The sequence below is a fragment of the Lissotriton vulgaris genome, chromosome 4_1 (assembly GCF_964263255.1).
Source record: "Lissotriton vulgaris chromosome 4_1, aLisVul1.2, whole genome shotgun sequence".
Taxonomy (NCBI): Eukaryota; Metazoa; Chordata; class Amphibia; order Caudata; family Salamandridae; genus Lissotriton; species Lissotriton vulgaris.
The window spans coordinates 1,661,717,922-1,661,742,101 of record NC_141691.1 but is presented as its reverse complement, the minus strand read 5'-3'; the positions used below and the strand labels follow the sequence as shown (position 1 = coordinate 1,661,742,101).

General features: G+C 41.6%; 1 pseudogene; it reads right to left on the bottom strand.

Moving 5' to 3' along the window:
- Positions 1-2,932: 2,932 nt before the first annotated feature.
- On the bottom strand, positions 2,933-4,117 carry LOC147724380 (uncharacterized; annotated as a pseudogene).
- Positions 4,118-24,180: the final 20,063 nt, after the last annotated feature.

Here is a 24,180-nt window from a genome sequence, read left to right as displayed (position 1 = left end):
TGGCTATCTACTTGCCCGAGAGCCCAGCTGATGCGAGAGCCCACGGAAGCCGCCCCTCCCCTTTGACACGCTGGAAGAGCTACTTTTTCTCACGCCGAGAAAATCCAGCTCTGGTGTTCCCGAGTCACCCTTGCGGGTTGCTGGGAGATCGAGTCCTGAAGAAAGAGATACCAGACCTCCCACATTCTTTTACTAAGGTACGGAGCTGACTAAACCCTTAAAGAGAATTCTTGAATCAGATCCTTGGCAAAAACAATCTTAAGCAACTTAACTTAAACTGCCACTTACTTACTCCTTCCCAAGTATTAGGCTTAGGTCAGGTACATCGGGGTAGGCGTAGTTAGAAGCACCAGTTGAGTACGTTAGTCAATGGTTTTATGTATGTATATATATATTTATCTATTTTAAGTATCATATGGCTAAGAAACCATATCTATGCTTTTACAGTATTATTTCGTAATACTATTTTTGCTGTACGCACTTTACTTCAAAATAAGTATTGCAATTGTGGCAATTCATTTCTCTTGCATGAGAAAGAAGACTGCTCAATAAAATAACACCTTTTTATTGAAAACGCCCGTCTCTCTATTTCTCTGCACTCTGGTGAAACTAAGTATGCACGATTGACTGAGTGAAATAGCCGTCTATTGTTTTCACACGACTCTAGAGATACACTCTTTATTCTGAGGGAGCAAAGTTATCATGTTTATGTGGTTGTCAGAAGCTGAATCCCTTCTTGTCGAAATCAGGGAAGTTAACCCCTCCCTATTCATTCGAGAAAGTTTCTAGTGACCTCTGAGCTAGCTGGCAAACCTAAATTAAGTCTAACATAGTCAGTAAAGACCTATATGACCTCAGTCCTACGTCTACACTGCTGTTTATGTTATTCCAATGCGCAGAGCCTATTGGGAAAATAGGAACTACACTACACAGGTGCATGACCTTCCTGCCTAGAAACCACCTTTGGCAGATAGGGTAAGATGGCCACACCGTTACAGATAGCAATATAGCTTACTGCCTTAAAATGTCACAATGTCTGCATAGAGCAGACATGCCAATCACGGGACTCAGAGCCTTATCAAACACACACAAAAGAAACCTTCATCAGTAAATATCAGTGTATGACTGTAAATAATATGCCTCTTTTGACAAACAACTACCTACCAGACTCTGTGAATGCATTATTTCAAGGACCATCAGTCCCACCTCCTCCCCATGGCAGAGGTGATCCAGCGGAGCCCTATAACAACCTTTAATACTCATCTCACTTTATCCAAGAGCAATTTATTTTACTCAACAGTGGGGCCCATGACAACGTGAGTCACACACACACACACAATTACTCCTAAATCAGTGATGAAGAAGGCGAGCTGCTGGTTAGGTGGGTACCTAAGCTCATATTTTGTACATTATAGAATTTTCTTTACATATGCTAATCTGTTACTTGGAAAACTCTACTACACCAAGGTACTCCACTATTTGGTCAATAGATAATCTAGTAGATGTTAATTGATGGAGACTAAGACCAGCTTAATCATAGTAATCCTATAACTTTAGCATTTTATTCTGTCATAACATTTTAATGAAATAAAACCACAACTCGAGTTTAAATTTAAATTTTGAATGTATCTACTTCATTTAAGAAAATGGAACTTTAGTTTATATGAGACGAGCAAGAAATTAAGCATTTTATGTAGTAAATGCTAAAAGAAAAATGAAATTTAGAAATCATATTACCAAGTTCTGTTATATGAAAATAACAGAGTCGTACAAGTCTCAATCTGCCTCTCTATTCTCCTCAACACCTCTCTTCCAAAACAAAAACTCTGCATTCAATAATCTGCATTGCTCCAAAAAGTTAAAGTCCAAAAATATTTCAAAGTCTCTAGCACCATAAAAGTGTTCGATCCGACAGCATGTTGTGGTGCAAAATAAATCCAGAAGAATTTTTTTTTCCTCCTTTCGAACAGCTCTTTTTTTACCCTTTTTCACTCACTATCTAACTTAAAATTGTAACTTGTAGGGTCCACAGTTCATTCTGAGTGGTCCATTAGAGGGGTGGCTATGATCACCTCATCCCATCCTTACACAAACCAGTTTCCCAAAATGCGTAGTCATCCTTAACATGTTCTCATGGCAGTCATCTCCGTTTATGCTTGTCATTCACTTTTGTTACATGTTTTGCAATTCTCTTCTATTCAATAGTTCCGTTCCCACAGTCTTAGATGCAAACATCCTTTTACACCCTTCTGCGCCTTAGGCCAGGCTGACCTTGACATCACTTCGCTTTGATTACCAGCCATTCTGCTTACTCAGCTTTTCATGTATGCGCATGCGTAAAGGTTCTTTCTCTCAACTGATGTCAACGCCGCAGTCAGCAGCCATTTTCAACCACCAGACCGCATAGGCCTCAATGAGAACTAGTGCGAAAACAAACACAACAGACGTTAGATTTAGAATGATAGTTTTTCTGTTTACCTCCCACCATTCTAATATCCCTAATTAGTAATTACCTAGCAAAAGCGTAACATATAGGTTTATTTTACTTACCAAGTGCATTTCTTTTTCTTTTGCCACAATGAATACATACACACTAATGAAGCCTAAACATACATGCTTCTTTAATAAATGTATAGTATTATAGCAGTACTTTAATCTGACTTGTTCACAATTGTTAGTATAATACTTTCGCAAATGGCAATTAGTTTCCCATGTGTAATTTAAATCTAAGTGCATTTAGTTGATTAGTTATTCATGCTTCAAACTGTTATGTTGGTTATAGTTATGCAAGTTTAACTTCACAGGGGGTACACAAACATTTTTGTCTCACCCCTGCTCCATCTACTCCCCCCTTTCGTGATTTTATCACCACACAATCATCCCACTTAAATGTTCTTCAAGAACATGTTTCAGGCTCTTCAGTTTCTAAACTTTAGTATCTTTGACCTCTTGGATCCTTGAGCATTCTATCTTTTATCTCTTCAAGCTCAATTTCACCCTATTCACGTTCCATTTGTTTTCTTTTTTCTATATTCTTTTTTAATTTTCTTTCAGCTCTTTTTCTTCTAATGCAAATACATCCTAATCTAATCAGTAATACTATCATTATTATTATTGTTGCTGGTATTAGTATTTTCCCAATTAATGAACTATCTATTTCAGCAAAACAATTCTTTACATCAGAAAAACTCTTACCAAGTTTCTCTAAAACACCATCAACCTCCAGTGGGACAATTTCTTTATGCAATTCAGTATTATTTTTAATATACCTTTGTATATTCTGACTTTTGTCAGGAATATAAGTACAAAAATGTTGCACTTTCAATATTCCACAGACTACTCCTTCTTTTGCCAATAAAATATCAAGAGCAAGTCTATTTTGCATTACCATAGCTCTCATGGCAACCATTTCTGTATTTACCATTAAAAATCCTCCAGCTGTGCTGGTTGATAAACGATCTACTACCGTTGACAATTTCTGAATTTTGTTTGCATTGAATGATATACCCACTGCTGGTATCAGTGCTCCAAAAATATCACCTACATTTTCTAGAAATGTTTCTCTTCTCCTATGTGTTAATGGTTTATCTATTTCATGAATTCCATTAGTACCTCTAGCTACATGTAAAATTTTAGGAAAGACCAAACCTACATAGCAAGTCCCATACCAATGGTCTGGCAATCTATAATAAGCCTTGTTACCACAAATAAAATACAATGCAGGAAATACAGGATCTTTTGCCCCTTTAAATTCCCATCCCCCAATAATTCTGTAAGTGTCTTTACAATTACTTGCTCCCACAAAATAGTTATCATACACTGTATTGTCTCTCCGAATACAACATTTTCCCTGTTGGGGAAGATCTATTCCCAATGAAACATTAGTATCACCTTTTACAGAATTCTCTTCATCAAAATTCAATGAGGATGGTTTCAATTTACTTGCTGTAGCTTTTCTTTGATAGGCTAGTCTTCTATCTTCTGCCATTTCTAAAAATACCTTTTCTGCCTTATTCAATTTACATGTAAGATTATTTTTGTATGCATATTATGTTGTCAGTTCATCAATTTCTAAGAACAATTCCCCCAAAACTTTAGCAGGTTTCACCTTGTTCATTCTATTTACTACAGGAACTTTAGCAAAAATGTCATCAACATCAGAATAATAACATTCCAATTTCCCAGTTTAATAGAATAAACTAGCTATAACACTACAAGTCATTCCATACGTCAAAGGAAGGTGATGGTACGTTACCCCCTCTGATACAGAAGCAGCAACTGCATACAGACGTAGCAGTCTTGTACATCCATAGTTTCTACATATTCTTCTAGCAGTCTAGTAAAAACATGCTTTCAAAAATCATTAATAGATCTATCTTTGTGTAATTCAGTTGTATCTATTAGTTCTACATCATTCTTCGTATCATGTATTATCTCACTCTTATTAATACCTTTAATTCTATATGAATGTTCAAAACTTGAATGAAATGGAATCAATATTGCTAAAATAATCCATATAAGCATTATTAAAGCAGTACATATTAAACAATTCTAAACCATCTGCGTATTATCTCACATTTAGATGTATTTCTTGCAGGCATTTTATTTTTAACAACATTTTCTATAATGTCTCTTTATCACTTAGACCCCTTTTTAATAATGTCTCTTTGCCACTTTCCAAACAAAATATGTGTCCTTTTAAAATCTGTTAATTTAATTGTGTCTCTTTTCTTTTTTATTCCATTTGACTTCTTCTTTTAGTTTGCCACTTTGATTTTCTCAGTTTGAAATAAAAAATTCTTGTTCTTTGCCTTAGTCCTTTTTACTCACCAGCATCACTTTGATCTTTTTGGTTACTTTCAACTTCTGGTATATCGGGTAAGGAAATATACACCCACTCAGGTGATTTGTACTTCTGATTTGGTTTCCTTATTCTTTTAGGTCTTTGCAAAATGTCTCTTTTACTTTCTTTTTGGCCTTCTTGACTAGATATCTCGTTTACTTGCTCTTTTAATTCTCCATTCACATTTATCAATATGAATTTTAGTCCTTTAATTTCTGTAGGCCAATTATCTCCCTTTTTGGGCTTTTTAATTACAGGCTCTACTGTTTCACTTTCAACTTTCCAAGCCGTCTTTCTTGGACTTTTTCTCAATGTGTTTTCTCCGTCATTTTCATCAGACCCAGTTTCAGATTTATTTTCACTTATTTTGAACTTTATTATTTCCGGTTCAGCTTCTGAGTCTCATTTTCCTCTTGTCAAATCAGTTTTTTAACATGAATTTCTCCATAACTGGTACTTGGAATCTCATCCTAATCATGAGTTACTACCTTTTCTCCAGTTTCTAGATCAATATTCCTTTTCTCAGAACTTTCTGTTTGACTCTTAATTTTTCCACCTTTAACAGTTTTATTCTGTTCTCTTTCAACCTCCAAACTGGTTTCTCCTTTTTCCAGATGTCGACTTACAGGTCGATCTTCAGGATCTGGAATTTCAACTATTTCAGTCTCTGTTTCTGATGCTGAACTTGTATCTGATATCTCCAGATGTCGCCTCATAGATCGATCTTTCTTATCTGGAACTTTGTCTGTTGTCTCCTCCACATCAGAGTCTGAACTAGTCTCTACTTCTTGTAATTGTTGATTCTCGTGTTCTGGTACTCGGATGGTTTGGCTGGTATGCACCCACCTTTTAACACCTGCACATTTCACTGCAATCGTGCTGACCAGAATCACCTGTCTTGGCTTGTCCCAGCGAGGGACCAGACAATTTCTTCTTCTGTGTACTTTTATTCGGACTCAGTCTCCAGGACTTAAATCATGTGTTGGATGCTTTTCTCTAGTATATGCATCAGTTCCAACCTGGTGAAACACAGAATGCATTGTGTCAGACAAGCCCTTGCAGTAATCCAGCAGGATATCATCATTTATGGTTAGCAATTTGTTGACAGGTACAAAAGCTTGTCTCATTTCTAGTCTCATCAGTATCTCATGTGGACTTAAACCAGTCTTTCTGTCTGGAATGCTTCTTAAGGTCATGAGAACAAGTGGCAAAGCATCGGGCCATTTCAGTCCAGTGGCCAAACACATTTTTCCAAGTCTGTTTTTAATTGTTCCATTAACCTGCTCAACTACTCCAGAAGCCTCTGGTCTGTAGGCGCAATGTAATTTCTGTTGAATATCCAGTGCTTCACAAATCAATTATATCAATTAATTTTGAAAGTGTCTCTCTCTGTTGGATTCAATTGTTACTGGAAATCCGAATTTCGGTATCACTTCCTTTAATAAAAGATTTGCTACAGTCATCGCGCCAGGATACTCAAGAGTAATTGTGCGTGCTAAAAATCCCATATAACATAACATAACATAACATAACATAACAGTCACTCCATCATTTCTCCTTGTAGGGAAGGCCTCAACACATCTTGAAATAAGCAGATGATCACCAGGACATACCTCAGCTTGTTGCATGGAGGCATTTTAATGAAGTCCAATTGCATTTGTGTGAAAGGACCACCCTCCCGTCCTCTGGTTCCCAAACTCACAACAGTTTTTCTTCCTGGATTCGATTGTTGACGCTCGAAGTCGTTGCTGCAAGCGGGACGTGCCCTCCATTGAAGCAGTTCTATCGCTCTACCAATTCTGGGCATTAGCGGGAGCCGGCGTGCTCTAATCAGTCTCTCCTGACTTCTTCGCCTGGTTTAACTGTGGACATCAGCGGGAGCCGGCGTGCTCCATTCCTGGTTTTCCTAATCCGGTGTGACCAGAGGACTCCCACAGCGCGAGCGGGACTGCGAGGCCCACAGGTAATTGCGCCGGACCAGCGCGCACACCTGCTGCCTCTTCCTGCTCGCTCCTCCCTGAAGCCTCCTAACACCCAAATACGACTCGCGGCCACCGCTCCGCGGGTGCCGCTCGAAGTCGTTGCTGCAAGCGGGACGTGCCCTCCATTGAAGCAGTTCTATCGCTCTACCAATTCTGGGCATTAGCGGGAGCCGGCGTGCTCTAATCAGTTTCTCCTGACTTCTTCGCCTGGTCTAACTGTGGACATCAGCGGGAGCCGGCGTGCTCCATTCCTGGTTTTCCTAATCCGGTGTGACCAGAGGACTCCCACAGCGCGAGCGGGACTGCGAGGCCCACAGGTAATTGCGCCGGACCAGCGCGCACACCTGCTGCCTCTTCCCGCTCGCTCCTCCCTGAAGCCTCCTAACACCCAAATACGACTCGCGGCCACCGCTCCGCGGGTGCCGCTCGAAGTCGTTGCGGCAAGCGGGATGTGCCCTCCATTGAAGCAGTTCTATCGCTCTACCAATTCTGGGCATTAGCGGGAGCCGGCGTGCTCTAATCAGTCTCTCCTGACTTCTTCGCCTGGTCTAACTGTGGACATCAGCGGGAGCCGGCGTGCTCCATTCCTGGTTTTCCTAATCCGGTGTGACCAGAGGACTCCCACAGCGCGAGCGGGACTGCGAGGCCCACAGGTAATTGCGCCGGACCAGCGCGCACACCTGCTGCCTCTTCCCGCTCGCTCCTCCTCCTACTTAATCTCGCTCACCCGCGCGGACGCGGGACGCGCACGAAGACCGGGCATAGAGCGGGCCGTTCTAGGCCGTTAGAGGCCGGGAGAGACCGGACCGGGCCCCCCCTCTAACGCCCCCGTCAAATCGACCCATCATTTACCTCAATATGGCATCTAGAGCTTTAAGGAGTAAGTCTGTACAACATGGCGCAAGCACTTTGGAAACATTTTTCCCCAAGGCGAGCTCCCAAATCAGCAAGTGTCACTCATCCACGGACTCTCACCTTGAGATGGGTCCTGAAAGTGTGTTCCTGGACCTTGGGGAATCTGTCTCAAATGATGCTAGTACACCCATCACTACGGACGCTACCCATATGTCTTTACTGGACAGCATTGACCAGACTATTGAGTCGGTACTCCAACAGCTAAGAACTCCTGTTACGCAGAGGGATCGGGATTCCCCACGACCAACGGGGATTTCTGACCACTCTGCTGTCCCGGATAACATGGGTCTAAACACGTTGGAAGCGGGTCAAGCGGCCCTGTTAACATTCCCTGTAGATAGTGGGGTGGCACAGCCTCTAAAAAGAAAAAGGCCTGCTGAAATAAAGAGGGCAAAAAGGGCAAAAATTGTTGAATCTGAATCAACCCTCGAAGAAAGTACAGATATTTCGGTCTCCCCTGAGCTCATTCTACCTGGGTCTGGGTTGGATCTTGTGGCCTCGCCAGCTCCTGTGTTATCACCAGCGGCGGCGGGCCCATTTATCTTTGGTGGGTTATCTTCCAATAGTTCAGATATAGTAATTAATTCCCTCACAGCTATTATTAAGAATCTGTTAACCCCCATCTCAGTTAGATTAGAGGCTATAGAGAATCTACTCCAGTCCCGGGAAAACATCCATACTAGGAGAAGCCCTGGTGTAGCTACAAACGCCCCCCCAGCCACTGGGGAACCACCTGGGAATAGCTTACCTCCTTCCACATTGCCCCAGGTTTCCAGTAGGGCATTGCCTAGTGCAAATGGTTCGTCTATTTCTCAGATGCGCACTTTGTTACCTCCAGCGCCTAGGCCCCCTGTTCCGGCCCCCAGGAGATCTAAGTTACCACCTGCGCCGCGGCTTGCGCCACAGTCAAAGGCGACAGTGGGTCCTACAAATGTCCCAAGCGATGGTTCTGTCCCTCCCCCAGATAGACGCAGGGAGGTCAATCTGCCCCCAGAAGCTGTTCCATATACGGCAATCATGGTGGGAGTTCCTGAGCTAACTGGTGGTGTTAGGGAGTCTCAAGACTCCCTACGCAATAAGGTCATAAGCTGGCTCAGTATTAATAGACCGCGGCCTCCAAACCTGAAGGGTGAGGTTCTGATGGTAAGGAGGATCCCATGGATTGGCCCTACCAAAAAGAACAGGTCAGGGGATTGCATCATCTTAAGTTTCAGGAGCCCACACGTTGCAAACTATATCTTCAACTGGCTTGTAAGGCCTGACAAGTCCACAATAGATCTTGTACCCCTCTCCTATTTTTATCCCAGTGGTAGCAACACGGTGGGAGGGAGTGAGAAGGGATGGACCAGGGTGGGCTTTGCTGTAGATGGCTCCCGCTACAGACCAAGGCACTCCCTACCAACTGCTCAGGTAAACTTCATACATCAAAACAGGTTTTCCTGTCTGGACCAGGTCGATTGACCACAAACTAGGCCAATCCTGTCTGGTCCTGAGAATAGGGTGGATGATGTGCAAGGTTGTGTGGGATTGGGTGTGATCCCTATGCTGGAACCAACCCGGTTGCAGGCGGCCAATGAGCGAGGGGCTGACACGGTCGACAATCTGTGCCAACTGGGTCCCCCACTTAGCACCGGGTCTGACCATATTCTGCAAACAGGGGCAGTGGAGCGGGCTGGTCCTGCTGCCACCGCTGTCGGCGGAACCGGTGCCCTAGATGCTGGTTTACACATGGCTACCCCGCAACCTCCTGCTGGAGTTCAGGGCAGCCTGCCACTCGATCCAGGTCTGAGAATTCTCTCCTGGAATGTGGCAGGAATCGCGAACAAGGAAGGCTCTCCTGAATGGGACTCCCTGGTTGGTGGATGTGATATACTTCTCCTTCAGGAGACTTGGGCGAGGGCCGCTCAGGCCAGGAGAGGGTTTGAAGTATTTGAAATCCCTGCCAAATGGGCTGGGAGGGGGAGGCCATCTGGTGGCTTGGCAATCTGGATTGCGAGTCACACTGGGTGCCAGGCGGAGCAGGTTTGTACGTGTTCGCAGGACATCCAGTGTGTGCGGCTCACTTGGCCTGGCAAAACCTCGTGGGCCATTGTCAACGTCTACTCGCGCCCGGTGGCCTCGCCAAGTGAATCACCTACCCTGAATGATCTGGCTTCCTTCTTGGGCCAACTTCCGGGTGACTACAAGGTGGTACTTGGAGGAGACTTCAATTGCCACTTTGAACCTCTGGAAGGTCTACTCGATGGTGTCCTCACGGCTGAGGACGACCACTGGGGGGTTCCACCCTCTTCTTCTCCTCACCCTAAAGCCTGGTCCCCTCTAGCCTTACAGCTCATGTCCCTTACCCTGAATAGCGCGCTGAGGGCGTGTAATGGTCGTACCCCTTCCGATACCCCCTCGGTGTGTACTTTCAACAGGAGGGGCCATGAGTCGAGGCTAGATTACATCATGGTGGACATTACACTTTGGCCCAAAGTGCTGGACTTTAGGGTAATTAAGAGGTCAGACAGCGACCACAACGCCCTTTGCCTAAATATCTTGTGCCCTCTGCCCCTGACGGACTCATCCCCAGTTGGCCAAGGGGTTGATATGGGGGATTTGCTCCTGACCACAAACAGGCGCCGGGTTAAGTGGGGAAAGCTGGTGAGGTCGGAAGAGTCCATCAAGAAATTATATGAGCTGGCACTCCCAAGCTTCATGGAGGTGGATGCTCTCCTGAATGAACCAAGAACCCCCGATTACTGCGAGAAACTGGGAAATATTCACCAGGTTCTAGTGAGGGACTTGGCCGAGGTATTCCATCCGGAGGTCCCAATCCGAAAGAAAAGGACCCCTGTCCCCACCTGGTACACCCCAGATTGCAGGGCAGCAAAATCTGAGCTCATTGCAGCCATAAAAGAGGGGTCAGACAAGGCCAAAGTACGTGACCTAAGGAAGTACCATAAATCAGTGCTGGCGGCTGCAAGGACTGAGTGGGACTGGAAGCATTGGCAGGACCTCTACGATGCCCTCAAATTTAGGGACTCCCGGAAATTTTGGGCCCTTGTAAATAATGGGTCAAGGGAACTCAGTAAAGCGATTGAGTCTAACATAGCCCCCGCGGTCTGGGAGGCCCACTTTGGGGCTCTTTACCAAGATACTAGTCCCTGCCCGGCCGCAGAGCTGCAACTGCCCTTGGGTTCTCAGGAGTTCGGAATGGAACTATCCCTGGGGGAAGTGGAGCTTGCTCTAGAACGCCTAGCAGTGGGGAAGGCGCCAGGCCTGGATAGGTTACCCGGGGATCTATTTAGGCACCACCCGGATATCTGGGGCCCATACCTTCTTGTTCTGTTTAATGCCATTCTCGGAGGTATGGCGATCCCTGGGTCGTGGCTGGGGGCAGAGATTGTGCCCATCCATAAGAAGGGTTCTACTCTGCTCCCTTCCAATTACAGGCCTATAAGCCTTATAGATGTGCCCCAAAAGCTTTTCGCGCGCCTCATCTTGGACCATCTCCTAGACTGGGTCGAGGTCAATGACATCTTGAGCCCCCTTCAGGCTGGCTTCAGGAAGAACACGTCGACCATGGACCAAATCTTTCGCCTCCTTCTCCTGTACTGGAAGACGGTCACGCTAGAGGGAGGTCGATTGTACATGGTCTTCGTGGACCTGAGGTCAGCCTTCGACCTCGTCCCGAGGGGGAAGTTATGGGAGGTTCTGCAGAAGCTAGGAGTTCCCCCCCACCTCCTTAGAATCATCATTAGGCTGCATGAGAACAACTTTGCGGTAGTGAGGTGTGGGAGGGATGGCAAGCCCTCGGGTAAATTCCCGGTCCGCCGAGGTGTCAGACAGGGCTGTGTCCTTGCTCCGACACTGTTCTGTCTGTACATTAACAGCGTCATTCAACACCTTGACGCTGTCGGGGATAATGACGCCCCGGTTTTGGCAGGAAGGAGGGTTCCGGCAATAATGTTTGCCGATGATACCCTCCTTCTTTCCAAATCCACTATGGGGATCCAGAGGATCGTGGATGGTTTTGGTCACTTCTGTTGTCAACATGGGTTGGAGGTGAACACGGAAAAAACTAAGTTCATGATCTTCAACCCTCCGACCAGACCCAATCCAAAACTGGGGGAAACTAGTCTGGAAAGGGTTTCTACCTTCATATATCTGGGGGTTTCACTCCAAGAAAATCTGACATGGGATTCCCAGGTGGCAAGATCTAGGTTGAAACTCTCCCAGCTATCGGGCGCACTCCTGAGGGTATCCAATAAGTCCACCTTTAAGCCTGTCAGTCCGGCCCTGGAAATGTACAGGACCCAGGCGAAGGCAGCTGCCTTGTATGGCAGTGAGCTGTGGGGCCATAAAGCTGGGAAGGTCATGGCAGGGGTGGAAAACTGTTTCCTCAGACGTCTTCTAGCTCTCCCGCAAGGCACACCACTCCTCCCCCTAAGACTTGACCTGGGCCTTCCGTCAATCGCAGAGGATCTGCGGTCGAAACCGGTGAAGTACTGGCATCGGTTATGGTCCACTGAGGAACTGCATCATTATAGGCAGGACCTTATACACGTCATGAGGCTGGATGTTAATGGTAAGATCCCTTGGCTGGCATTCATCAAGTCGGAATGTTCCAGCCTGAATTTGCCAGACCTATGGGATGACCCAGCTCTGGGTTGTAGAAGGATTTCGCGCAAAACCCTGGCACAGCTCTATAAGAACAAAACCCTCGCTGATATGGACAATGCCTATGACAGTGGCACCCTGACGGGACGTTTTATAGTATCCAAAAATTCTTATGTTTTTGAACCTTTTATGGATTTTATTTATCCTCTTTTGGCGAGGAAATTGTTCCTGCAATGGAGGTTTGGTACGCTCCCTACTAAAGTTTTTACCCATAAATGGTTGCAAGGGGGTGACAAGCTTTGTCCTTGCTGCAAAGCTACTGATGAGGACGACTTGCACATAATGTTCTGTTGCCATGTCTATCGGAGCCCGAGGAGGCGATGGCTAGCCCCTCTATGTCGGAACCTGGGCTTCAGGAACTATTTACAGGCCTACAGGGTTATGAAAACTAATACCCTGGGCCACATTGTGTTTGCGGTTTCCAAATTTTTAATGGCAGCATGGATAATAAGGAAGAAAATGTCTGGTTAACCTATATTACCTTGTATTTTCTTACGTTGCAGGTCCAGTTGGCTTTTATTGTATATATTGTGTTTTATTCATGTATTTTTACTGCATCTTTTATGGCCCATGTGGCCGAAATAAAGAATTTTTGGATTGGATTGGATTGGAAATCCGAATTTCGGTATCACTTCCTTTAATAAAAGATTTGCTACAGTCATCGCGCCAGGATACTCAAGAGTAATTGTGCGTGCTAAAAATCCCATATAACATAACATAACATAACATAACATAACAGTCACTCCATCATTTCTCCTTGTAGGGAAGGCCTCAACACATCTTGAAATAAGCAGATGATCACCAGGACATACCTCAGCTTGTTGCATGGAGGCATTTTAATGAAGTCCAATTGCATTTGTGTGAAAGGACCACCCTCCCGTCCTCTGGTTCCCAAACTCACAACAGTTTTTCTTCCTGGATTCGATTGTTGACAGACCAAACACCGTTGGCACAAACTTTCAGCTATTATTCGGAACTTTGGATTGTACCAAGTTTGTGTGAACATTCTAATCATAGCATCCCTGCCTATGTGTGCTTGACCATGGTACATTCGGGCCATATTTGAGATCATGCTATCAGGTATTACTGGTCTTTCACCTGTGTACACCCACATTTCATCTTCTTCTCTTTGTCTGCAACCTGATTTTATCTATCTATCTTTTTGTTCATCATCTTCCTCATCCTGCAATTGTTTCACTTACTGCCAAGTTTCAACAATATAAGTAAGCATTAAAGGACTTGAAACATGTTCCTTTTCTCTTTCCCGATTGATTGAAGCAAACTTTCTGGCAAAATATTGCGCAATTACATCAGCAAATCTTTTGCTAAATCATGGACCACTCCAAATCCATATTGACTATCAGTCACTATGGTAACCCAGACATGCTTCCCCAACTTGCATGCTTGAATCTAAGCAATCAATTCAGCTACTTAAGCAGAACATATCCCTTTCAAACAAGATGCTTCCATGACATCTGCCATTGTACATACAGCATATGCAGCGCTCAAAGTTCCTTCATCTGTTCTCAAACAGGAACCATCAACAAACAGCACATCATCTGATTCTTCTAAAGGTTCATCTTTAATATCATGTCTAGGTTTGGTACAAAACTCAAACACATCCAAACATTTGTGATCAATTTCATCTTTCACCCCCACATCCAAAGTATCAGGTAACAGGGTTGAAGGAATCACATTGATACACCTCACAACTGTCACATTGTTTACACTCAAAATCACCTTTTCATACCTGGTCAGGCGACTATTGGTCATATGCTATGATTTTGTCTGCGTTAAGAGAATCTCCACTGAATGTGGCACTTACACCTTAACGGGATATCCCATCACAATGCTTTTACTTTGTTCAAGACTCATACTTGTGGCAACAACAGCTTTCAGACACCCAGGCAATGCTCTTGCTACTGGATCTAACACTGCTAAAAAATATGCAATGGATCTCTCTCACTGCAATACAATTCAAAATCCTTTTCATAATCAGGCATGCCTAGTGCTGGTGCTTCACATAGACTATTTTTCAATTGTTCAAACGCTTCCATTTCTTTTTCATTCAGCACTATAGGATCTTTTACATCACCTCTTGTTAATCTCTGTAATGGTTTTGCAATTAGTGAAAATCCACTTATCCACTGACGACAGTAACCAACCCTACCCAAAAACATTCTTACTTGTTTCTGTGTCTTTGGTGGACTTATCCCTCTGATAATTTTGATTCTTTCTGAAGTCACTTTTCCCACTCCCTTTCCAATCTTATGACCTAGATATTGTACTTCTTGTTGGCAGAACTGTAATATTGACGGGGACACCTTATGTCCTCCTTCTGCTATTTGGTTCAACAACTCAATAGTATCTCAAATGCAATTTTCTTTTGTTTTTGATGCCATCAATATGGCATCAATATATTGAACCAAAAATTAATTTCCTGGTATATTTAAGCTTTCTAATGACATTTTTAGCATCTGATTAAAAATTGAAGGACTTTCAGTATACCCTTGAGGCATTCGGCACATGCCAAAATACGTTCTCCAAACCAAAATGGGAAAATCGGTAGCTATCTGGATGTAATGGAACTGTAAAGAATGCATTGCACAAATCGATAACATTATACCATTCTGCATCATGTGGAATTTGATATAATATCACTGCTGGATTCGGCACAATTGGACAACATGGGACAACTATTTTGTTTACCTTTCTCAAATCTTGCACGATTCTAAATGGACCATTTGACTTTTTCATTCACATAATTGGTGAAATACATGGACTTCTCATGATTTCTCTCAAAATCCCTTGTTCAATCATTTTGCTAATCACTGGTGTTACTCCTTCAATTATTTTTGGTGTCAGTTTATATTGTGAAATATTTGGATATACTGCATCTTCCTTTACCACAATTTTTACTGGACTTAATCCTTTCATCAGCCCTATTTCTTCTCCTGTAAAATCTCACACTTCTTCTTTAACTGTTTCTTTTAATTCATTTGCGGTCTTCTCTCTGTCAAATACAGGAAATGTTTCACTCTTTTCTGAATCAATTATTGACATGGTCATTTTATACAGACTATCGTCATCTGCTGTTTGAAAAACTATGCCATGTGGTGAACAATAAATGGCACAGTTCATTTTACACAATATGTCACGTCCAAGTAGATTTACATGACTACTGTCAAATACTTCAAAATGATGCATTTCTTTGAAGTTACCAATTTCTGCTTCTACGGGTTATGTCAAATGGGTTTTAATTTGTCTGTTCGTCACACCTACAACTTGTATTATATCACCAAAGAGAGGAAGGTTTTGAATTTCTACTGATCTAACTGTAGAACGGGTAGAACCTTTGTCCACTAGGAAAGTAACATTTACACCATTCACCTTTCCCTTCACAAAAGGACCAGATTGATTTACCTCCAGAGTTCGCCAAGCAGGCACTCTATTTCCTCCCCTAGGCACCGTCAGAAACTTTCATCAGATTAATTTTCATCCGATCTTAACCAGAACGGCGAAATAGCAGTCACATGTGGTGATCTTTTTACCTGTTCTCGTTCGTAGAATCCTGTCTCTGCACTATATTTTTGAAGATTAACACTCTGTGGAAGAGGTGGCAAAGGCACCTAATTCTGCTGAGTGACTACCTGCTGCTGTGGTGGAGATTGTTGATTTACCTCATTCTGCACCTGCAAATTCAATGATTTATTTTCCAAATTAACCTTTTGTGGTAATTTACACTCGTTTCTCCAATGCCCTATCTTTCCGCAATTATAACATGGCCATTTCTTTTTAGCCTCATCAATATTTATTTGCCCTTTTCCTTTAATCAAATTATTTTTTAATTTTGCCTGGCTTCCATTATTAATAATTTGTACCTCTTGTTGTTGTGCAACTTTTACTTGTGCCCACATTGCTTTCTCTTTCAACTTTCGCTGTCTCGCTTCAATATCATCACTACAATATTTTGCGGATCTCAACACATCATCTACCGAACTGAACTGCCAGCACATCATATGGTGTCTTAGCATGTCACCTATTTCAGGTCTCAAACCAAACACAAATCTATATAAAAAATGACTCATATCCTTTTCACTTAGGTTTTCATACCCACTATACTGTTTGAAAACTAGAAGCAATCTTTCATAATATGCGTGTACAGAGTCTTTTGATTCTTAAATAGTTCTATCAATCTTTAACCAATCAGTGTCTTTTGGTGGAATTTTATTTTTCAAAAAAGTAATAACTTGATCATACTTTCTCATTACTTCGGGCCTGGAGCACCTGTTTTTACATCTCTCGGATATTCTTCCTTTGGCCAATCAACTGTAATTTAACATTCTGTCCATAAATCTGCTGGTACAACTATGTCGAATAGCCCATCTAAATCTTCCCTCAACACTTTTGATACCTTCACAAACCTGTCTAACTGTCTTTACCATTCTACTGGTTTTTCTCACAATCTTGGAAAATCATTTGTAAATGATAATATATCCTGTCTACTCCAAGGTATACGAGCATATCCTCCTCCTGGTATTTCTCTCATAGGGTATTCTTTTGCTATAACCGATTCTTTCACCTTAACAGGGAATGTTAACACCGTTTTATCACTAGTTTCTTCCTTTTTCTTCGTCCATCTAATTCTCCATTGATCTACATCTTCCCATTTCCTCAGCAATACAATGAATTCTTTTATTTGGGTCAATCTCCCTGCTGTGTTCATGTTGTCTATAACTTTTTCAGTAAAATCTACTCTGTACAGTTTTTGCAACATTTTTACCTTTGCAAATTCTATACCTAATTCATTTGCAAGTTCCTCCAATCTGTCATAAAGATTCTTAACTCTCCATGTTATACTTTTACTCATTAAAATCAGCTCTTCATCTTGATATGTTGTTAATTTTTCTGCACCAATTTTTCCTATTATCAATTCTTCCATATCTATTTTTTGCTTAGCCACATCTAAAACTTTAGGTTCTGTATCTTTTTGCTGTAATGTCTTAAACTAATCATTTCATTCTTCAACTGATGGTCCTACTGGATTTTTGATTATTTCTAAATCAATTAAGCTTTTCTATTGAGCTACACTTGCTGATTCTGCTCCCATCAGTATTTTATATATTGGACTCTGATTCATAGTTAAATTTGGTGGTGTCATTCTACTAGTATTCTCTATTTCATTCAGATCTGGATAAATCTTTTTCCCTGACTTGTTGCAAACTTGAATTTAAAGGAATGGTTGACAAATTCTCATTTACTTTCTGATTTTCAAAAAACGGTATTAGAGGACCTATTGTTGCAGGTACTGTCACAGCTTCTACATGTTTAGTTAATTCCTTAATTTTCTATGCCAATTTCTTTTGTTGACCTCTCTAATTCTGATGTACTTGTTTTTTCAGCTTGCATACATTCTGACCTTTCAGAAATATGTTTTTCTTCTAAATGTCTTTTTGGGTTTACTACTATATCATTTTCTATTGGCGGAGCATTTGGAGTTACCGCTGTAGAAGTTGATTGATACAGTGGAGGTCTTCTATTTTAAAATGTTTTTCAGAACCTCATCCTGTGCATCACTCATTCCATATCCGCTTCTTTCTGAAACCTAATTATTTCTTTTCTCTGTACATTTTCTTTCTACAGTCTCATCCACTACCCATACCGGATACATTTCATCCCACATATTAGCACACCTCCATCTTTTCATTCTACTCTCATGCGTAGGTCACCAATATCCTTTAAAATTTCCACATCTGCCATCCATGTTTTTGAACCTTTCTTTTTCTTTAGCATGCATTTCATCCCCCCATAAAGCCTCAAACTGAGTCAGTCTAGGTCTCGGTTCAAGTCTCATAATTTTTTCTCACAAATTTCTCAATACAGCGGTACTAAATGAACCTGTTTCTGGGAATGCCAATACTCCATCCTTTTTAGTGCATTTTGCCCAATTCTCCAAACATATGCAAGTATGATAGAGTATTTTGTCATCATGTAGGCATTTTTGGTGGAGGAAGCAATATTCCCTCTCTCATAACTACTTCCTTATCCTTTTTGAATAGATTCTTAAACCATGAAGGTTTCTCCCTATCCCTTTCATAATAATAACCCATTTTTACGTATTCTTTGTCTCAAAACAATTGTACACTTGCTTTCAGTCAATACCACTATTATGACCAATTCCAGCGCGTCTCACACCAACGCACCAATCAATATGGTTTACATAACACCATTTCTGACCTATTCCAGCGCGTCTTCACCCTAACGCACCAATCAGAACTGTATCTGTCACAGTCACGTGGACCAATCCCAGCACGATATTTATATTTTTACACAACTGAAATCAGTTAGTTACGACACAAAACATTTCCATAGTCTGTTTCGCTAAACCCAAAGTAATAGTTTGTCCAAACTCACAAGGATTCTGTATTCCCAGTAGACAGCGCTTACCTCTTCTCTACCACAGAATTTTAGTTTTGTCGATAAAGTAGCACTTCCCTCTATTTTACCCTTCTAACAAGCTTAGAGAACAAACCTGCTACTCTCCCAGGCATAAGTTTCAGGCAGAGTACATATGACTCCTGTGCTTAAGGCTGAGATTTTACAAGCGACCTTCGCTAAACATTCACCACTCTCATACAGAAAATGTCCCTAACTGTAACACACGACGATGTTACCACTTTGAAATCAGACCATGTAGAGTGCGACTTCTCTTGCCACACATTCCTCTGTCTGCAGACAGAGTGACCAACTTCCTACATTCCGGAAGCTTAAAAAGTCCGACTACATATAACGTAATACAAACTCAACATATAGGGGCCGATTCCGACATGGGTCGGAAAGCACTCCAACTCCAATTACTCCTAAATAAGTGATGAAGAAGGCGAGCTGCTGGTTAGCGTGGTGCCTAAGCTCATATTTTATACATTATGTACAATATAGAATTTTCTTTACATATGCTTATCTGTTACTTGGAAAACTCTACACGAAGTTAGTCCACTATTTGGGCAATAGATCATCTAGTAGAAGTTAGTAGATGGAGACTAAGACCAGCTTAATCATAGTAATCCTATAACTTTAGCATTTTATTCTGTCATAACATTTTAATAAAATGAAACCACAACTCGAGTTTCAATTTACATTTCGAATTTGTCTACTTCATTTAAGAAAACAGAACTTTAGTTTATTTTAGACAAGCAAGAAATTAAGCATTTTATTTAGTACATGTGAAAAGAAAAAGAAAATTTAGAAATCATATTACCAAGTTCTGTTATATGAAAATAACAGAGTTGCACGAGTCTCAATCTGCCTCTCTATTCTCCTCAATGCCTCTCTTCTAAAACAAAATCTCTGCATTTAATCATCTTCAATGCTCCAAAAAGTTAAAGTCAAAAAATATGTCAAAGTCTCTAGCACCATAAAATTGTATGATCAACAGCATGTTGTGGTGCAAAATAAATCCAGGAGCAAGCTTTTTTTCTCCTTTCGAACAAGCTCTTTTATGCCCTTTTTACATGTTTTGCAATTCTTTTCTATTCAATAGTTCCGTTCCCACAGTCTTAGATGCAAACATCCTTTGGCACCCTTCTGCGCCCTAGGTCAGGCTGACCTTGACATCACTTCGCCTTGCGTACCAGCCAATCTGCTTACTCAGCTTTTCATTTATGCGGATGCGTAGAGGCTCTTTCTCTCAACTGATGTCAACGCCCCAGTCAGCAGCCATTTTCAACCACCAGACCGCATAGGCCTCAATGAGAACTAGTGCGAAAACAAACACAACAGATGTTAGATTTAGCATTATAGTTTTTCTGTTTACCTCCCACCATTCTAATATCCCTAATTAGTGGTTACCTAGAAAAAGCGTGACATATAGCTTTATTTTACTTACTAAGTGCATTTCTTTTTCTTTTGCCACGATGAATACATTCACACTAATGAAGCTTAAACATACATGCTTCTTTAATAAATGTATAGTATTATAGCACTACGTTATTACAACTTGTTCACAATTGTTAGTATATTATTTTCGCAAATGGCAATTACTTTCCCACGTGTAATGTAAATGTCTAAATCCATTTCGTTGATTAGTTATTCATGCTTCAAACTATGATGTCAGTTATAGTTATGCGAGTTTAACTTCACATGGGGTACACAAAAATGTTTGTCTCCCCCCTTGCTCCATCAGGGGCACAGCCAAATCAGCATAACTGCCCACCTCACTACCCAGTCAAGTATGTGTCATAGCAAATTAAATCCTCACCACACTCTACAGAAATGTGTTATAGCATATTTCCACAGCGACTTTATCACACAAGCAATCCAGTTTGTCTGTGCATATCTTATGCTCTTCTGCCATTGAAAACATTGTTAAAACACTCCCGCATACACTACACTGTCATTGTTACCATTGCAGGTCTTCTGTTGCCAGCCCTTGTCACCTGCCATCAACCCCACTGCTTTTTCCCTGCCTGTGATGACATACAGACCAGCACACAGACCAGTCCACTAACATCGTCTTTGCTGGAAGGATAACACACACAGCTGTCATGAATGCCATCACAGTTATCATTTAGTTAGGCTGTTTTTATTCCTTGCCTGCTGTTAGCTTTTCTTTATCTCTAATAGAAAGTGTAAAGTTCTTAGATCATACACAAAAATGCTGCTATCATCCTGGCTTTCCACTCTGTAGAACAACATGTTTTTTGTTTTTGATTAAGGTTGCCAGCATCGCAATATGGCCTCTTACTGCGTAAGCTTATTGTTTAAAGATGGAGAATTAATGTCAACATAGGGCTAGAGTGAAGTATTTTGTGCGATTTTAGTTTAGTCTTCCAGAATCCGTAGTGCCCCAGTTTTGTTTTGAAAATGTGAGATAAAAGTAAAGTCAGTAGGTAAAAAAAAATCATATAAACCACAGGATTTGACAATTGATTATGGAAGGTCTTCATGCTACAATTATCACCAGAGGTCATGCCAGGTTGCTGAGACAGCTACTCTCTGTCAGAAAGTTAATTTCAGAAGCTGTGCAGGTGTCCTTCACTTATACATGTCGTTGGCTCCTCGACAGAACTCTGAAAAAAAGCTGAAATCAGCTATTCAAAGGTATGATGTGTCATCCATCCTAATAAACTCTAAAACTTGAAAGGCAGGTTTGTTATTTAATGCTTTAGTTAGGATTCAGAATAGCGCTTCGGAATAACTTTAGGATATTTCGATTTCAGAAAACTTGCTGAAAATGTTAGAAATGTTTCTTTTGTTTTTGCTGACCATTCCATGTCTAATTGATTTTACTTTTGCATTATTTGTTGTTACTGTTCACATGTTATGCACTAGACCGAGAATTTTAAAATAAACATTTTAAAGTGCATGTCCTTGTTTCTCAGCTCTATCTTTCAGTGTGTTATTCATAAATGAAAGATTGCTTGGAGGACTCTTATAGTAACCTGAAAATACTGCCAGTGCAAGATTCACAGTGGGATTGTGTCAGGGCTGCAATCCATGTGGCTTTCCGATTCAAAATTGGTGCACTAAAATTAGTCCATGCATCAGAGGGTTTGAAATCTGACTCCTGCAGCTGTGGGGAACCCCTAGATTTCATTTCACAGCTGTAGGGAGCAATGGCTTCAGTTAAAAAAGCCATGTGCCTATAACATCGTATGTTTTCACTACACTTGATTGCCTCCCTCAACAAATATAGCACGTCTTGCCTATTTGCATATATAACATTGCGCACATAATCACATCGATATGGGCCTGGGTGTGGCTGCTATATACGAACCCCACATTGGCGATCTGGGTAAAGGGGACAATGTTGAAGATATTTCATCTGGAGCAATGGATGAGGCAGGGTGTCATTTATCTTCATGCTCATTCATACTAGCCGTTGAGCCACTGGTTTCCTGGATCAGAACAGCTCGAGAGATACAAGGCTTTAAGTTCAGAGAAGGGTTAGAGGTCAAAATATACCTCTGTGCCAACAATATCCTCCTGGATGTGGCTGGCACCCAGCAGACGATACCCAGACTACTAGAGAACATAGAATATGGCAAAGATTTAGGATTCAGCATTATCTGATCCAAATCTGATGCGCTAATCATCAATGAAGGGAATAAAGAGTAATTCACCATACAGGCATTAAGATTAGATCAGATACCATACAGTACCTAGGCACAGAATTAACAGGGGAACTGGAAAAAAAATTTGTCGCAATCTCAAAGTAAGGATGGATGGGTTTCAAGCAGATGCACTTACTATGTCACACATTGCCATTTTCTCTACTACGAAGAGCAGCCATATTTAAAATATAACCCTCTATAAATTTCTATATATTCTGGAGAAAGTCCCATATGTGATACTGGAGCCCTTTTTAAGAATCTAAAGGGAAAATGTAACTTCCTATTAAGGGTGAAGAGTTCTTCCCTGATTGCGTGGGCCTCTCTATTTAGATTGGTTTACAGTGGGGGCATTGGTCTTCCAAGCATCAAATAATACTACTGGATATGACAGTTACTAATGTTTAACTAAGGAAAGTAGCCAAAATACAGCAATTTGTTTTTTTTTTTGTGTGGAGAAATGGAAAAAAGGGCTACAGATGAAAGCGTCCGTTTATTTTCCTGCAAATGGTATCAACAAAGGGTTTGTGGTGCTGAAATCATGATCTTTCCAGCTTTCAGGGACAAGCAGACTTTTGTCAGAAAACCAAACATTTTTACACAGTTTTTGCATTTTACTGGGACATAGCCTATTTTTGCTATTTTTTGTGCTTTCAACCTCCTTCCAGTTAATGGTACAAATGGGTATGAAAGCAATCATGGATCCTGGAAAGCTATACACTTCTGGAAAGTAGACACAATTCTGAATCCAACAAGGGGTCCTTCAAAGTTTTCTTATATAAACTAGCAGTTGAAAATAGGAAAATGAGTTAAACAAAACAGCCTTTTGTGCCAACGTTTTCACCTGTAACTTCTTCCATGTATCACGGATGTTTAAAAGCCATTACAACTGCTGGACTCTTCTGGTTGTGGGTATATATAGGACTTGGAGGTTCTCCAAGAACCGGAGGAAGCCAGAGCCAATAATAGAGCAGCGTCTTGCAATGGTTCTTTATTGTGTACCGGGTAGCAATTCATTTGGGAAAATAGAAACAGGGAAAAATCGGTATGAAAGACGCCCATGTATTTCTGAAATGGGAACAAAATATAGAGTTTAGAAACAGTGGCTATTTGCACATCTCCTAAATTGTGGGTACCCATACCAGCATGTGAGCTATAGGACATTTTTCAAAGTGACTTCTTTTTTACACATGGTCTTACATTTGGAGGACAAAAAGGCATTGAAAGTCAATAGGCAATAACAGTTGCTCTACAATTCTGTGTTTTTTGACAAAGTTTGAGGTTTGCAAGGTATTCGAGGGTAACAGAGCCTGGTGACAGCCACATAAGTCACCCCATGCTGGATTCCCCTGGGTGCTAGGTTTCCCTAGGTGCCAACAGAGCTAGGGTTCAAAATCTACAGCTAGGCACTTTGCAAAAAAAGGGTCTGTTTTCACTGTGAAAAAGTGGAGTGCCCACGTTGCCTTTTGGGCCATTTCCAGGTGCGGGCACTAGACCTACCCACAAAAGTGAGGACCGTTTTTCTCAGAAGACTTTTGGGAATGCGGGGTGGGTGGAATTTTGAGGATCCATGCAGATCCCAAAACTTTCCATCACAGAAATGTGAGGAAAATTGTTGTTTTTTTTAACTAACTTTGAGGCTTTCAAGGGATTCTGAGAAACAGAACCA